This window comes from Castor canadensis, chromosome 1, assembly GCF_047511655.1.
Source record: "Castor canadensis chromosome 1, mCasCan1.hap1v2, whole genome shotgun sequence".
Classification (NCBI taxonomy): domain Eukaryota; kingdom Metazoa; phylum Chordata; class Mammalia; order Rodentia; family Castoridae; genus Castor; species Castor canadensis.
The window spans coordinates 114,256,495-114,272,822 of NC_133386.1; the positions used below are offsets into that span (position 1 = coordinate 114,256,495).

Genomic DNA, 16,328 nt, shown 5'->3' on the forward strand with positions numbered 1-16,328 from the left:
GCAGCCATACTTCAGTCAGTAACTACAAATACCAGCAGTCCTGTGGGCCAATGTTTAGTACTGCTAAGAGGAGATGCTTGAGAAAGTCCAGTAGCTATTGGAAAAGATTTGGTTAGGAGAGAACGAGTTAACAGCAGTGGTGTCACATTTCTGAGAAAGTGGGTAGGATGAGCCCCAAAGCACAAGTGTAAGAATTGCATAAAGCAAAAAAGAATCCATCCTCTTTTGCAACAGGAAAGAAGGAAAATGGACTATAGGTAAGTTTATGCATTTGGAATATGAGGAGATTAAAAGACTGGCTATCTATTAGATTTCTATTTGTGTGAAGAATAAGATAACATCATTTGATAACTGCAGAAGGAAGGTGGGGGTTAGAAATGGGAGTAGTTTTGAGAGTAAAGGAGATTTGAAATGGTTTACAATCAGAATGGAACAGTTAGACAAGTGGAAGTAAAATTTGCTGAACAATACTGAATATGCATTTCAGGTTCATGACCACAGCCTGCTGAGTTTTTTCTTTTCCTGCAGTGCTGGGACTCGACCCAGGGCCTTGTACATGCTAAGCAGGCACCACTGGGCTTACATCCCCAGCTGTGCTGAGTGATTTTCTGCAGCAGTCTTTGGCTGTTCTCTAGGATAACAGAAATGGTATCATACCAATACATATACTGTGACTGGCTTCCTTTACCTAGCATGTTTTTAAGGGTCATCTATGTTGTAGCACACATCAGTTTAAGGCTGAGCAATATTCCATTACTTAGATATAGCACATTTTATCTATTGATCTGCTAATGGACACTTGTGTTGTTTCCACTTGGGGTTATTATGGATAATGCTGCTATAAAATTAATTTATAAGATTTTATGTAGAAGCATTTCTTCTAACTTGTTAATTCTTATCCAGAACTTCATAAAGCACACAAGAATAGTGAATGATGTAAACAGTTTAGGAAATAACGGGTTCTCAGATAATTTTTTAAAATGAAACCCTAAAAATATGTTGTTTTCCAAGAGACATAGATGCCTGGGTTCAGTGAAGAGTCTAGTGACAGTTCTTTCTCCCTAGAAGTTCCTGGCTGACTTGGAAATAAGCACAGGAAGACTCAAAATGCTCATGCAAGAAACTTGTTTAATAAGTAGTTTCTTTTTTGAGCTGAGTTAAAATTTCAAGTGTAAAAAAGGTATGAAGCAATAGATTATGCATTTTAACTTCATTTGTCACAACCAGGGCTCCTGCTATGCAAGCTTGCTACTGTGGAACATGACCATCGGAGAGGAGGCTGTGTGTCCAGATGTGGGCCTACCTTTACTTGGGGAAGGGAGGTGCTAGAGTTCCAGGCCAATGAAATGTAGCATCACCACAGGCTAGAGGTGGCTGAAACTCTGCAGTGATGATGACAGAGTCTCTGTGCTTACTGTTACTAGAAAATAATATCCATCCATGTTATTTTAAAAAGCTGTTTAGTGGACTTAGCTGTATAGGCATAATAATATATGTTAATAATAATGATTTGACAGATGAATGAATATGCAAAGATATTAATCGCAATTGACATCTTTATGTAAATTGGCTGAAAAAGTAGAGGAAAATTTCGAAGGATTTGTTGATACTGATAAATTTAGAATTACTTTTTAGACTTTGAGTTCAAATAATAGGACTGAGTTGACATAAGAATTGATGGGTTTTTAAACTGAGACAGTTTTGGAGTCTGCATGGCTTCCCATGGAAGTCAAGTCTGTTAATTGTCAGTGTGTCACATGTCAGGAATGGGACTCTTTGTTGGGACAATTTCAAGTTTGTCTGGAACAATGTAAGTATGTCAATCCATTTTCAACAGCAATATTCTATGAGATATACACATAAATCAGGAATTTCCAATGAATACTTAGCATCAACACTTAGATATGTTGTATGTGTACAGTGTACCCCAGTTTCTGAAGACCTAGTACAAAATGAAAAGTAGCTCATTAATAATTTTATATATTGATTACAGTTGAAATAATATTTTTGATATAGATTGGATTGAATATAATAAATTCTCTACTTCTTTTAATGTGGCTTTTAGAAAAAATTAAATTGTATTTGTAGCTCAAATTATATTTTTCTTAATGAAACATCAACAAACAAACACACAAAAAAAGGTTAACTCTTCTGGCATAGATACTTGGGAAAAATGCAGAATAATTCATTTTTGTCATTAACCTCTAATGGGGAATACTGCACATTTAAATCCGTGAGTGAAGTGTACCATAGTAAATAAATATATGCAATGGAACGAATATGCTTACTGGCACATTTCAAGGTTGTACAAAGACAAATGAGAAAAGGGGACTTATGTAAAAATTCAAATGCATCTAGCGTTACAATGTGCGACAAACCAAAGAGAATTTTCTACACAATACGTGACAGCAATTCAAACCGAAATCATCTTCTTTCTGCATTTATGTGCAAGAAGTAGAATATTCTGTCGTATGACCATTTAGCAAAAGAGAGAAGATAAAATTCATTCCAAATACATATTCTGGTTAAGTATTATTTACTTCTAATTATCCCCATTTGGCAAAATATAAATTTTGTAAAACAAGTTTAATGTCCATGTGTTTAGTTAAAAGTGTGCCTACTGATCTGAAAGGACCAATGGTTTTAAATCTTCAAATTAACAAATATAAATAATTGACATCTTCTCACCCAGTTTTTAACTCTAAAGCAAAAGGATGAAATGTAAGTAAAATTTGGAAATAAAACAAGGAAAAGACTAATTGAAAGCATTATTTTCAGCACTTCTCCCAAGTACATCAAAGATACTTAGTATTTTCCCTGAAAGTAGAAATCTTAATTTTTTTTTATGTTACTGAGGTTTGAACTCAAGACCTTGTGCTTGTCAGGTACGAGCTCTACCACCTGAGCCATGCCCCAAGCCCTTTTTGCTTTTTAATAGGCATTTATGCCCAGGTCTCCTATTTATGCTTCCTGTATAGTTGGGACAACAGGCTCACCCCCCACCCAGCTTCTTTTATTGATTGAGATGGGTCACATGAACTTTTTGCTGGGGCTGGTCTTGAACCACAATCCTCCCAGTCTCCACCTCCTGAGTAGCTGGGATTGCAGGTGTGAGCCACTGTGCCTAGCTGATTTTTTTTTTAACAAATTACTTTTCATTAAGGCAAAAGACAATTTTTTTTTTTGCCAAGCATGGTCCGGAATAATTTGGTCTGTTCTTAACACATGTGATTCTTCTGAAAAATATAAAATGGAAAATTTTTGTTTAGTGTCCCTAGATCCAAGGATAACTTATTTTAAAATAAACGTAAGTTTCTAAAACATAATTTTGGTAAACCTCACAGAAATTAATGTAAAAATTAGTCATATTAAGACTTATCATTAACTATGGAAAAGATCACAAAGAAGAGCTAGAGAATGACTGGTAAAGAATTTAAGAAAAATAACATAATTCAAAATTTAAAGAAGGGTTTGCACCCTTCTTTAACAAGGGGCGTTCCTTGTTGTGGGGCTGTCTTGTGCACTGTAGCATCCCCGTTGATGCTAGCAGCCCCTTCCCCTTGTTGTAACGACCAGAAATATATCCAGGCATGCCCAAATGTCACCTGAAGGGCAAAATCACCCCAGTAGAGAGCAAGTGAGTTAAAGAAAAGTTGTAATCATTAGGCAAATGATACTGTTGTTTTTTCACCTTTAGTATAAACACCAGTGGAAAAATTTCATAATCATATTGACTTCCATGAATAGTTGGGTTTAATTTTGTTAGCATATATGTAGGAACATTAATAAACTATTTAGCACATTAAAATATGCATGAGTAAGGAAAACTAAAAGGGAGCAGCGTGGACTTTCCTGAGCCTAGGACACCCCAGAGCTTTTTCAGGAGGGCATAAAAGCCCAGAATATTTGCAGAAATCTTGGCGGACTTGGGTCAGGAAACGAAGTGAAGGGCAGGGTGACCTTGTCTGGCAGCTGGTTCCTGATGTTGTCTAGGTTCTGGTTATACCTTCGGAACCCCCACACCAGCTTGCCAATAGGAGTGTCAGTATATGAAGCCTGAGAGTACAGCTGAAGGCATCGATGAGAGAGAAGGTACAAATGGTGATGCTAGGGCTGTTAATTATTAGTGTTTCTCAGTGTGCACCCTTCCTGCACTTCAAACACTTTTTCTTTGAACAGAATTCTCCATCCTACTTCCTGAAAAAGTGTAAATGATAAAGTTCTGAGAAGTAGTGTAGGGTTTGTCAAGGAAAGCATTTCAGACAAAGTCAGTCATGTTGCCAAGAAAGGGAAAATGAGGCTCTTTTTTCCCTAGATTATGGTTCTAAGAGTAGCCATTTCTATTTCACAAGTGAGCCTATGCCTATGACAATGGCTGAACTTCAGCCCATAGAAGAGGATGCTCTAGGATTCTGTCAGGAAGTCCTCTTTGGAGGAGATTAAGAAGAACTAAAGTTGGGTAGGGTATGGTTGTTCACGCCTGTAGTCTCAGCTCTTGGAAGGCAGAAGCAGAAGGACTGAGAGCTCAGAGTTGGCCTGGGCTACACAAGATCCTGTCTCAAAAAACAAAACAAACAAAACCACAACAGCAACAAAGAACTGATGTTAGCAAAGAGGCTGAACCTCACTGAAGGGTGAAACCAGACTTGGTAGCTGGACTCACTAATCAAATATGTTTCAGGAAAACTAAACAGAACAAAGAAATACAGGCCAACACAGAATGCATCTTAGGGACCAGAGTCAGAAGACGTCAAGAAGGGACAAAGCAAACACTCTTCAGTCTGTGCAGGACGAACTGAAGCTCGGGGAAGAATACTTGAGAAGCACCTGGAAGAGCCACCACATTCTGTGCATGTGACCCTGGCACAGTCTTCAGAAGAAAGGCAGTGGCAGATGAAGTTAAAGTTTTCTTTAAGCAATACTGCCCTCAGGATGGGAGAAAACCTCTGCCAAGCTACTCATTGAATAATAGACGAACAACCAGAATCTACAGGAAACTCAAAAAACTCAGCCCCCAAAGGATCAACACCCCAGTGAAGAAATGGACACATGAATTAAACAGGGAATTCTCAAAGGAAGAGGTGCAAATGGCCAGTAAATACATGAAGAAGTGTTCAACTTCCCTGGTTATAAAAGAGATGCAAATCAAAACAACACTTAGATTTCATCCCACCCCAGTTAGAATGGCCAGAATCAAGGGTAATAACAACAACAAATGCTGGCGAGGATGTGGAAAAACAGAAACCCTTATACACTGCCAGTGGGAATGCAAATTAGTACAACCACTATGGAAAACAGTATGGAGAGTCCTCAAAAAACTAGAGATAGAACTGTCATATGATCCAGTGGTACCACTCCTGGGCATCTACCCAAAAGAATGTAAAACAGGATACAGTAGAGACACCTGTACACTGATGTTCATCACAGCCCTATTCACAATAGCCAACCATTGGAAACAACCCAGATACCCTACAACTGATGAATGGATCATGAAATTGTGGTACATATACACAATGGAGTATTACTCAGCCATAAGGAAGAGTGACAACATGTGGTTTGAAGTACATGGATGCAATTGGAGGATATCATGTTAAGTGAAGTAAGCCAGGCTCAGAAGGATTAAGGCCATATGTTTTCTCTCATACATGGAGGATAGATCCACAAAAGATAAACATATATACAAAATCAAGCATGATCATATACAAACTCATATGTAGAACATATTTGTAACAATGGAACTACTCTATGGCACTCAGGGAAGAAGGGAAAGGAAAACAGAATGATAGAGTGTCAACAATATCGTAAAATGTAACATCTGTGAAGGCAGAGGATATAAGGATGTGTATTGAAAGATGCTGAAAAATGGGGGGTGGGGGCGTGGGAGGTAAAGGGGAAAGGGAGAGTAACGGAAGAGGTTGAACAGACCAAAGTAAAGTATATTCACAGTGTATTCACAGTAAAATATGTTCACCCCTTGAACATTCACTTAGAAGTTGGTAATAGAAGACAGAACTGTAAAATAGGTGTAATGTATGGGTTCTTGTGAGGAGGGGGAGGGTGAATGGAGGAGATGAAGGTGAGGGTATATGGTCGATGAACTTCTTTTATATATATATATATATATATATATATATATAAAATAGAATAAAAGAAACCTCTTGCAATAGTTTTAAGTGGAGTTAGGAGGGGGTTGAGGGGGAGACACGGTGGGGGTGATTTAACCAATGCATGATATAAGCCTATTTGAAACTGTCACAATGAATCACCCTGTACAATGAATATATTCTAATTAGAAAAATTTTTTTCTCTAAACAGAAGGCAGGACCCGTTGTCCCATTCCCAGGGAGGTGAATGAGAAGCAGCCACGGACAGGGTGAGACCTCCATAGGAAGCAGCAGTCACACAAGCACAGCTGAAGCAAGACAGCATGGGCTGACTGCAAACTGACCACAGAAGACCCTGGGTAACCTCCACAGCAAAAGAATGAGGTTATTCTCTTCTAGACTATAACGAGCCAGAGGTGTTTCTCTTTCTAGAAAATGTCTGGCTTCCTCCATGGTTAGCATATGTAGTTTAGTTTCGTTCGCTTGTTTACATCCATATTCTAGTTTTTCTTAGAATAATGCCCTACCTCTTAAAAGCTAGAGTTTGAGATGGGGAAGATTTACTTCTTTTAGAAATGCCACTGGATTCCAAGATGGCAGCTAGAGGGAAGAAGCAGAAAGCAAGCCTCCTATAGTGAAATCTTGGAGAGACGCTGGAGACACATTTTGCAGGCAAAATCACTGAGAAGAGGCAAAACTTTGACCCCTCCACACCTATAGCCAGCGCATAGAATCTCCACTTCACGTTAAACAGAGAAACAAGGAGGGCCCTCGGGCCGACAGTCGCCCGTGCCCAGATGGCTTGGGAAGACGCAGACAAGCTTACTGTCAATTAGTACACTAACACTCCCTGTTTATACCTTTGAAACTTTCTTGTCTGATTCCTTGTTCTGTTTTCTTCTTCTTCTCTGTTTATTTGTTTTTCCCTTTTCTTTAACTTCTTGCTTTCCATCTCCGCTCACCCTTCCATTCTAAATATTACCATTGTTATTATTACAAGCTAGAAAATACTTAATTGCACACAGTACAGGGACAGTAACAACACCAAAGACAATGACAGGAAGACAGAAAAAACAGGGAAACCAGTTTCCCCACAGCAAAAAATTAGTATAGGAACCAGAGGGGAATGAAGAAAACAGAAACTCAGATCCAGACTCCAACAAAATGAAGATAAACTATGCCAAAGGAACCAATGAAGCACACAAGAATAATTTAAAAGAAGACATACTAGAGGTACTCAATGAGAATTTTATAGAGATGATACTGGATAGGGTCAACCAAAATGTACAGAAGACACTCAAGAAATTCCGAGACAACAAAAATAGAGAATTTGAAAAAGCAAAAGAAGAAATAAAGGAAACCATAGAAGCACTGTATAAACACCAAAGTGAAACAGAGAACACAATGAATAAACAGATAAATGAACTCAGGACAAAAATAGACAACATTAAAGAGGAAACCACGCAGGATATGGAAAACCTCAGAAAAAAGAATGAAACAGAACTGAAAAACAAAACGGAAGGCCAATCCAGCAGAACAGAACAAACAGAAGACAGAATCTCAGAACTTGAAGATGAAATGGTAATTAAAGGAAAAACCGAAGAACTATTAATTAAACAACTCAAGACCTGTGAAAAGAAAATGCAAGAACTCACCGACTCCATCAAAAGACCAAACTTGAGAATCATGGGCATCGAAGAATGAGAAGAGGTGCAAGCGAAGGGAATGCGTAATGTATTCAACAAAATAACAATGGAAAATTTCCCAAATCTAGAGAAAGATATTCCCGTAAGATGCAAGAGGCCTCCAGGACACCAAACAGACCAGATCAAAATAAAACTACCCCACAACATATCATCATTAAAACAACAAGTTCAGAAACTATGGAAAGAATATTGAAGGCTGTAAGAGAGAAAAAACAAGTAACATACAAAGGTAAACCCATCAAAATCACAGCAGACTTCTCAACAGAAACATTAAAAGAAGAGCGTGGGGTGAGATCTTCTGGGCACTGAATGAAAATAACTTCAACCCCAGGACACTCTACCCAGTAAAACTATCATTCAAAATAGATGGAGCAATAAAAGTTTTCCATGATAAGCAGAAACTAAAACAATATGTGACCACAAAGCCACCACTACAAAAGATTCTTCAAGGGATTCTGCACACAGAAAGTGAAACCAATTTAACCATGAAAAGACAGGCAGCACCAAACCACAGGAAAAGAAAAAGCAACACAGTAGAGAGTAACCTCCACTTAGGTACACACAATCAAACCTTCAAACAACTAAGACAACTAAATGACACGAATCACCACATACCTATCAGTACTAACACTTAATGTTAACAGACTTAATTCAGCCATCAAAAGGCACCGCTTGAAAAAATGGATTAAAAGGGAAGATCCAACAATTTGTTGCTTACAGGAGACCCATCTCACCGACAGAAATAAGCATAGGCTTAGGGTGAAAGGCTGGAAGAAGATTTACCAAGCCAATGGCCCCAGAAAACAGGCAGCACTAGCAATACTTATCTCTGACAAAGTAGACTTCAAACCTACATTGATCAAACGAGATAAAGAAGGACATTCCATACTAATAAAAGGGGAAATAGACCAAAAGGAAATAATAATCATCAACCTGTATGCACCCAATGTCAACGCACCCAATTTCATCAAACATACCCTGAAAGACCTAAAAGCATATATTAACTCCAACACAGTGGTTGTGGGAGACTTTAACACCCCATTATCATCAATAGATAGGTCATCCAAACAAAAAATCAATAAAGAATCCAAGATCTAAAATATACAATAGATCAAATGGACCTAGTTGATGTCTACAGAACATGTCATCCAACTTCTACACAATATACATTCTTCTCAGCAGCCCATGGAACCGTCTCAAAAATAGATCATATCTTAGAGCACAAAGCAATTCTCAGCAAAGATAAGAAAATAGAAATTGTACCGTGCATACTATCTGATCACAATGCAGTGAAAGTAGAACTCAACAACAAAAGTAAAGACAAAAAACATGCAAACAGCTGGAAACTAAATCACTCATTACTCAATGAACAATGGATCATCAATGAAATAAAAGAGGAAATTAAAAAGTTCCTGGAAGTCAATGAAAATGAAAACACAACCCACAGGAACCTATGGGACACAGCAAAGGCAGTCCTGAGAGGAAAGTTTATAGCCATGAGTGCATGTATTAAAAAGACTGAAAGATCCCAAATTAATAACCTAATGATACATCTCAAACTCCTAGAAAAACAAGAACAAGCAAATCCCAAAAGAAACAGAAGGAGAGAAATAATAAAAATAAGAGCTGAAATCAACGAAATAGAAACCAAAAAAACCATACAAAGAATTACTGGAACAAAAAGTTGGTTCTTTGAAAAAATAAACAAGATCAATACACCCCTGGCAAACCTGAGTAAAATGAGGAGAGAAAAAACCCAAATTAGTAGAATCAGGAATGCAAAAGGGGAGATAACAACAAACACCATGGAAGTCCAGGAAATCATCAGAGACTACTTTGAGAACCTTTATTCAAATAAATTTGAAAATTTTAATGAAATGGACAGATTTCTAGATACATATGATCATCCAAAACTGACCAAGAGGAAATTAATCACCTGAATAGATCTATAACACAAAATGAAATTGAAGCAGCAATCAAGAGTCTCCCCAAAAAGAAAAGTCCAGGACCTGATGGATTCTCTGCTGAATTCTATCAGACCTTTAAAGAAGAACTGATACCAACCCTCCTTAAACTGTTCCACGAAATAGAAAGGGAAGGAAAACTGCCAAACACATTTTATGAAGCCAGTATTACACTTATCCCAAAACCAGGCAAAGACACCTCCAAAAAGGAGAACTATAGGCCAATCTCCTTAATGAACATTGACACAAAAATCCTCAACAAAATAATGGCAAACCGAATTCAACAACACATCAAAAAGATTATTCACCACGACCAAGTAGGCTTCATCCCAGGGATGCAGGGGTGGTTCAACATACGAAAATCAATAAACGTAATAAACCACATTAACAGAACCAAAGACAAAAACCACTTGACCATCTCAATAGATGCAGAAAAAGCCTTTGATAAGATCCAACACCATTTCATGATAAAAGCTCTAAGAAAATTAGGAATAGAAGGAAAGTACCTCAACATTATAAAAGGTATATATGACAACCCTACAGCCAGCATTATACTTAACGGAGAAAAACTGAAACCATTCCCTCTAAAATCAGGAACCAGACAAGGACCCCACTATCTTCACTCCTATTCAACATAGTACTGGAATTCCTAGCCAGAGCAATTAGGCAAGAAGAAGGAATAAAAGGAATACAAATAGGTAAAGAAACTGTCAAAATATCCCTATTTGCAGATGACATGATCCTATACCTTAAAGACCCAAAAAAACTCTACTCAGAAGCTTCTAGACATCTTCAATAGCTATAGCAAGGTAGCAGGATATAAAATCAACATAGAAAAATCATTAGCATTTCTATACACTAACAATGAGCAAACTGAAAATGAATGAAAACAATTCCATTTACAATAGCCTCAAAAAAAATCAAATACCTAGGTGTAAACCTAACAAAAGATGTGAAAGACCTCTACAAGGAAAACTATACACTTCTGAAGAAAGAGATTGAGGAAGACTATAGAAAGTGGAGAGATCTCCCATGCTCAGGGATTGGTAGAATCAACATAGTAAAAATGTCCATACTCCCTCAAGTAATCTACATGTTTAATGCGATTCCCATCAAAAGTCCAATGACATTCATTAAAAAGACTGAAAAATCTACCATGAAATTTATATGGAAACACAAGAGGCCACGAATAGCCAAGGCAATACTCAGTCAAAAGAACAATGCTGGAGGTATCATGATACCTGATTTCAAACTATATTACAAAGCAATAACAATAAAAACAGCATGGTACTGGCACAAAAACAGACATGAAGACCAGTGGAACAGAATAGAGGACCCAGATTTGAAGCCACACAACTATAACCAACTTGTCTTTGACAAAGGAGCTAAAAATATGCGATGGAGAAATAGCAGCCTCTTCAACAAAAACTGCTGAGAAAACTGGTTAGAAGTCTGCAAAAAACTGAAACTAGATCCATGTATATCACCCTATACCAAGATTAACTCAAAATGGATCAAGGATCTTAATATCAGACCACAAACTCTAAAGTTGATACAGGAAAGAGTAGGAAATACTCTGGAGTTAGTACATATAGTTAAGAACTTTCTCAACGAAACTCCAGCAGCACAGCAACTAAGAGATAGCATAGGTAAATGGGACCTCATAAAACTAAAAAGCTTCTGTTTATCAAACGAAATGGTCTCTAAACTGAAGAGAACACCCACAGAGTGGGAGAAAATATTTGCCAGCTACACATCAGACAAAGGACTGATAACCAGAATATATAGGGAACTTAAAAAACTAAATTCTCCCAAAACTAATGAACCAATAAGGAAATGGGCAAGTGAACTAAACAGAACTTTCTCAAGAGAAGAAATTCAAATGGCCAAAAAGCACATGAAAAAATGCTCACCATCTCTAGCAATAAAGGAAATGCACACTAAGATTCCACCTCACCGGTTAGAATGGCCATCATTAGCAACACCACCACCAACAGGTGTTGGCGAGGATGTGGGGAAAAAGGAACCCTCGTACACTGTTGGTGGGAATGTAATCTAGTACAACCACTCCGGAAAAAAATTTGGAGGCTACTTAAAAAGGTAAACATTGATCTACTATTTGATCCAGCAATACCACTTTTGGGGATATACCCAAAAGACTGTGACACAGGTTACTCCAGAGGCACCTGCACACCCATGTTTATTGCAGCACTATTCACAATAGCCAAGTTATGGAAACAGCCAAGATGCCCCAGCACTGACGAATGGATTAAGAAAATGTGGTATCTATACACAATGGAATTTTATGCCGCCATGAAGAAGAATGAAATGTTATCATTCGCTGGTAAATGGATGGAATTGGAGAACATTATTCTGAGTGAGGTTAGCCTGGCATAACAGACCAAAAATCGTATGTTCTCCTTCATATGTGGACATTAGATCAAGGACAAACACAACAAGGGGATTGGACTATGAGCACATGATAAAAGCGAGAGCACACAAGGAAGGGGTGAGGATAGGTAAGACACCTAAAAAACTAGCTAGCATTTGTTGCCCTTAACGCAGAGAAACTAAAGCAGATACCTTAAAGCAACTGAGGCCAATAGGAAAAGGGGACCAGGTACTAGAGAAAAGGTTAGATCAAAAGGAATTAACCTAGAAGGTAACACCCATGCACAGGAAATCAATGTGAGTCAATGCCCTGTATAGCTATCCTTATCTCAACCAGCAAAAACCCTTGTTCCTTCCTATTATTGCTTATACTCTCTCTACAACAAAATTAGAAGTAAGGATAAAATAGTTTCTGCTGGGTATTGGGGGGGGAGAAGGAGGGGGCGGAGTGGGTGGTAAGGGAGGGGGTGGGGGCAGGGGGGAGAAATGACCCAAGCCTTGTATGCACATATGAATAATAAAATAATTTAAAAAAAAGACTTGGGGATTAGATGACAGTACTGTATGAATGTAAAACGCACAACTTTTGATAATTTTATTGTGTTATGTAAGCACTCTAACCCTTGAGTCATGCCTGGACCAATAATTGGTAAAGCGAGATAAAACATATGGAAGCTCAAAAAAAAAATGAATGAGGACCTGGAAACCTTGTGTTCTCAAATGTGGGGCAGAGGGACAGAGAACAGCAGATGCTCGCACAGAAAGAAGCTTGAGGGTGAATCCATACATAACGTGGTAGCATGGGAGATGACGAGCTGGCTCAGGACTAAGAAATAATACTCACAGTTTAAGTGGCAGAAGATATTGGCGTGGAATGTCTTAGGGAATTGGAAGTCTGCTCAGATAGTGACTTCAAAAAGTGTATTGTAGGATGGGTAGGGAAGAGAGTGTGGCCAAGGATGGACCAATTGCATAAAGAAATGGTAGTAAGTAGCTGAATGTTTGGAGGTAGGAGATAATAAAACTGAGAATGAGAGAGAAAAACCACAGAATGTCTCAAGCAGAGGAGTAAAATATAAATAATTCTTTCACTGTTAGGAAGTCAGCAATGGCCAATTTTGATGGATACTTTAGAATTTTCCTAATGATTACAAGAAACAGAAAGACAAAAAAAGTATTTGGATAAATGATCTATTACATCTACAATGTTAAGGTTACCTAAAAACAAATTCTAGACTACTGCTTGGTAGGTGATTATGATCGGTGCTATAGTTTGGACATTAAATGTCTCCCAAAGGTTTGGTGCATAGGGTGGCACTGCTGGAAAGTTGCTGAACCCTAGGGATGTGAGCAGGGTGAGAAGCCTTGAAGTCAATGGGGGTGTGACTTGTTTCCTGGTCATGAAGTGAGTGGCTTTATTCTATCACATATTTCTAACATCAAGTTCTGCCCTACCATAGGCCCAAAGCAATAGGGTCAACCAATAGTGGACTAGAATTCCAAAACTATAAGCAAAATAAACCTTTTATATCTTTATAAACTGATTATTTCAGGTGTTTTGTTATAGTGATGGAAAGCTAATACATCAAGTTACCAGTGAAGAATCAGAAGGAGTTACCCTCCCAAGCCTCTCACTGAGGTTATTAGATTGCTTAACCTTTCATGATATCCTCTATCTCTAACCCAGGATTCCCGGGAGTTACGAGGCATGGGGACAGAGGCAGGTGTATGGTTAGCAGGTCTGCTTTTAGGCATGGGGTCTGTATGTGACTGTGTTACCATGCACTAGTGATAACTACTATCATTCTGCTGCAGAACCAAAGTGCACTCCAGCGCGGTGAGGTATCTGCGTCATTACTGAATCTACTCATGAGAATTACTTACTAAGAGAAAGTATGAACTGACTTACACGTGTGACAGAATGCCAGCTTTCTAATCCTATCCCTGCCGATTCAGCACTTACACAATCCACAGGAAAATTAAAAGTAATTCTCCAGCTGGCACTGTCTTTGGTACATTCTGAGTTCCTGTAAGAGCTTCTGATTTTCATCTTGTAGCTTGTTCCTGCTTAGTGCTATTTCACTCACAGCTGACTTTAATTTTTCAATGATGAATTCATCTCTTTCTTTGGTTTCACAACTGGAATCCGCTTCACAAACCAAATGAGGCATTTCAGAGCTGCTGTCTTCAGTGCACTGTTTTTTACCATTTAGTTGAGTTTGGTAATTTTGCACCTGTTTCTGAGAAATATGAGAACTGAATGAATTAAGTGAAGAACATTATATTTAAACTTACACAGAATAAAAGAATGAAAGAATCAATAAAATATCTTTTTTTGGTGGTACTGGAGTGTGAACTCAGGGCCTTGGGCTTATTAGGCAGGTGCTCTACCACTTAAGCTACACCTCCAGTTCTTTAAGTATGTTTTGTAACAATGGAGTTGGGCTTGAAGAATGCAGTGCTGTTTGTTCCAAAAATCTCAATTTCAGGCAGTACAAAATGTATTTTTATAATCTTACTGCTAAATTGTAGAGTAGGGAAGGGTAGAAAAGAGAGGTAGAAAAATCTTACTAAGCAAGAAAGAAAATCTAGAAGCTGCCAAAAGAAAAGATTTATGAATTCAATTATGCTCTAGTTGAAAAATGTCTTTATGACCAAAAATAAGCAAAACAGAATCAAATGAATTGTAGGGAAAAAGTTTGCTAACACACATAAAAAGGTTTAATGATTCCTTATGTATACTACTTCCACACATCAATAAGAAGTACAAATGCCACAAAAGGAAAACAAGCAGAGCATGAACAGACCACGCAGAAGAGAAGTTTTTGTGAGTTTTTGAGACAGGGTCTCACTATGTTGCTCAGGATGGCTTCAACCTTGTGATCCTCTGATCTCTGCCTCCTGAGTGGTAGGATTATAGGCGTGAACCACCATGCCCAAATGAAGACATACAGTGGAATTTTTAATAGCATCATGCTTTCAGACGTGTAGACTATATTTGTCATTAGAGATTACAAGTGTTGGTGATTGTACCCACCAGTGGACTTACTCTGGTTATTTTCCTTACATTTATGTTTCAATTTGTAAATAAATTACATGCTGAATGGCAAAGATGGCAATATTTAGCCTCTATTTTTTCTAATTTAGAGAAAAGTGTTAGATAATTTACCTGAAATTGATTACCTTTTTCAGACAGTAGTTTTTGTTGAGCATCTAAAGAAACCAGGTGCGTCTGATATAGTATCTCTTGCTTGTCCCATTCTCTTGATTTTGCTCTAAATTCCTTTGAAAAGTGGGGAGACAAACACAAATTGAAGAACATTATTCATTTAAAGGGCTCCTTTCATTTGTGTGTCTGGGTCCTGAGGGAGAAAAAGTAAGTTCACTCTTTAACCTAGTAGGAAAACAGCTAAGCAAAAATGTATCAAATCAGCATGTTGGATCTGTGACTACGACTGAGCATCCCTTATCTGAAATGCTGGGACTAGAGTGTTTCAGATTCTGGAATATTTGCCTGCACACAATGAGACACCTTAGAGATGCAACCCAAGCTGAAACACAAAATTCATTTGTTTCCCACGTACCTTACACACACTAGCTCGAAGCTAATTTTATACAATATTTTTAGTGTGCCTGTGTTTTGACTGTAACTTATATGAGATCAGGTGTGGAATCTTCCACCTGTGGCATTATGCCAATATTCAATAAGGTTTGGGATTGTGGGGCTTTTGGAATTTCAAATATTACCCTGCAAGATGTAAAATTTGCAGGACTTCTAAAGAGAAAACCCAGGACTTCCTACAAAGTTTCTGCAATAGTGTAGCTTAAGGGCTATGATCCCAGACCTTATTTTTCTCTGGTATTAAAGATATTTGGGGCAGAAATACAGTTAATGGAAGAGTATGATGGGATACATGAAACGGGACCAAGACAACTAGACAGGAGGAAAGACAAAGGGCAGATCTGGGGTGCAATATGAAAAGTAAGAGAAAGGCCAGACCAAAAGTTCCTAAAAGTCTCTAATCTTTGTCATTGAAAGGTGGAAAACCATTACCAGACAATAAGTAGGATAAATAGGATTGTTGGCTGGGGATGGTGGTGCTGCAGTTTAGGGTTTGAGAAGAATGAAAGAAATTGAGACCTCTATCTCAACAAATATGTCA

At 38.0% G+C, this 16,328-nt stretch overlaps 1 pseudogene; it reads right to left on the reverse strand.

Annotated features, from left to right (window-relative positions):
* LOC109679000 (deuterosome assembly protein 1-like) overlaps window positions 1-16,328 on the reverse strand; it is a 72,193-nt pseudogene that overhangs the window by 35,315 nt on the left and 20,550 nt on the right.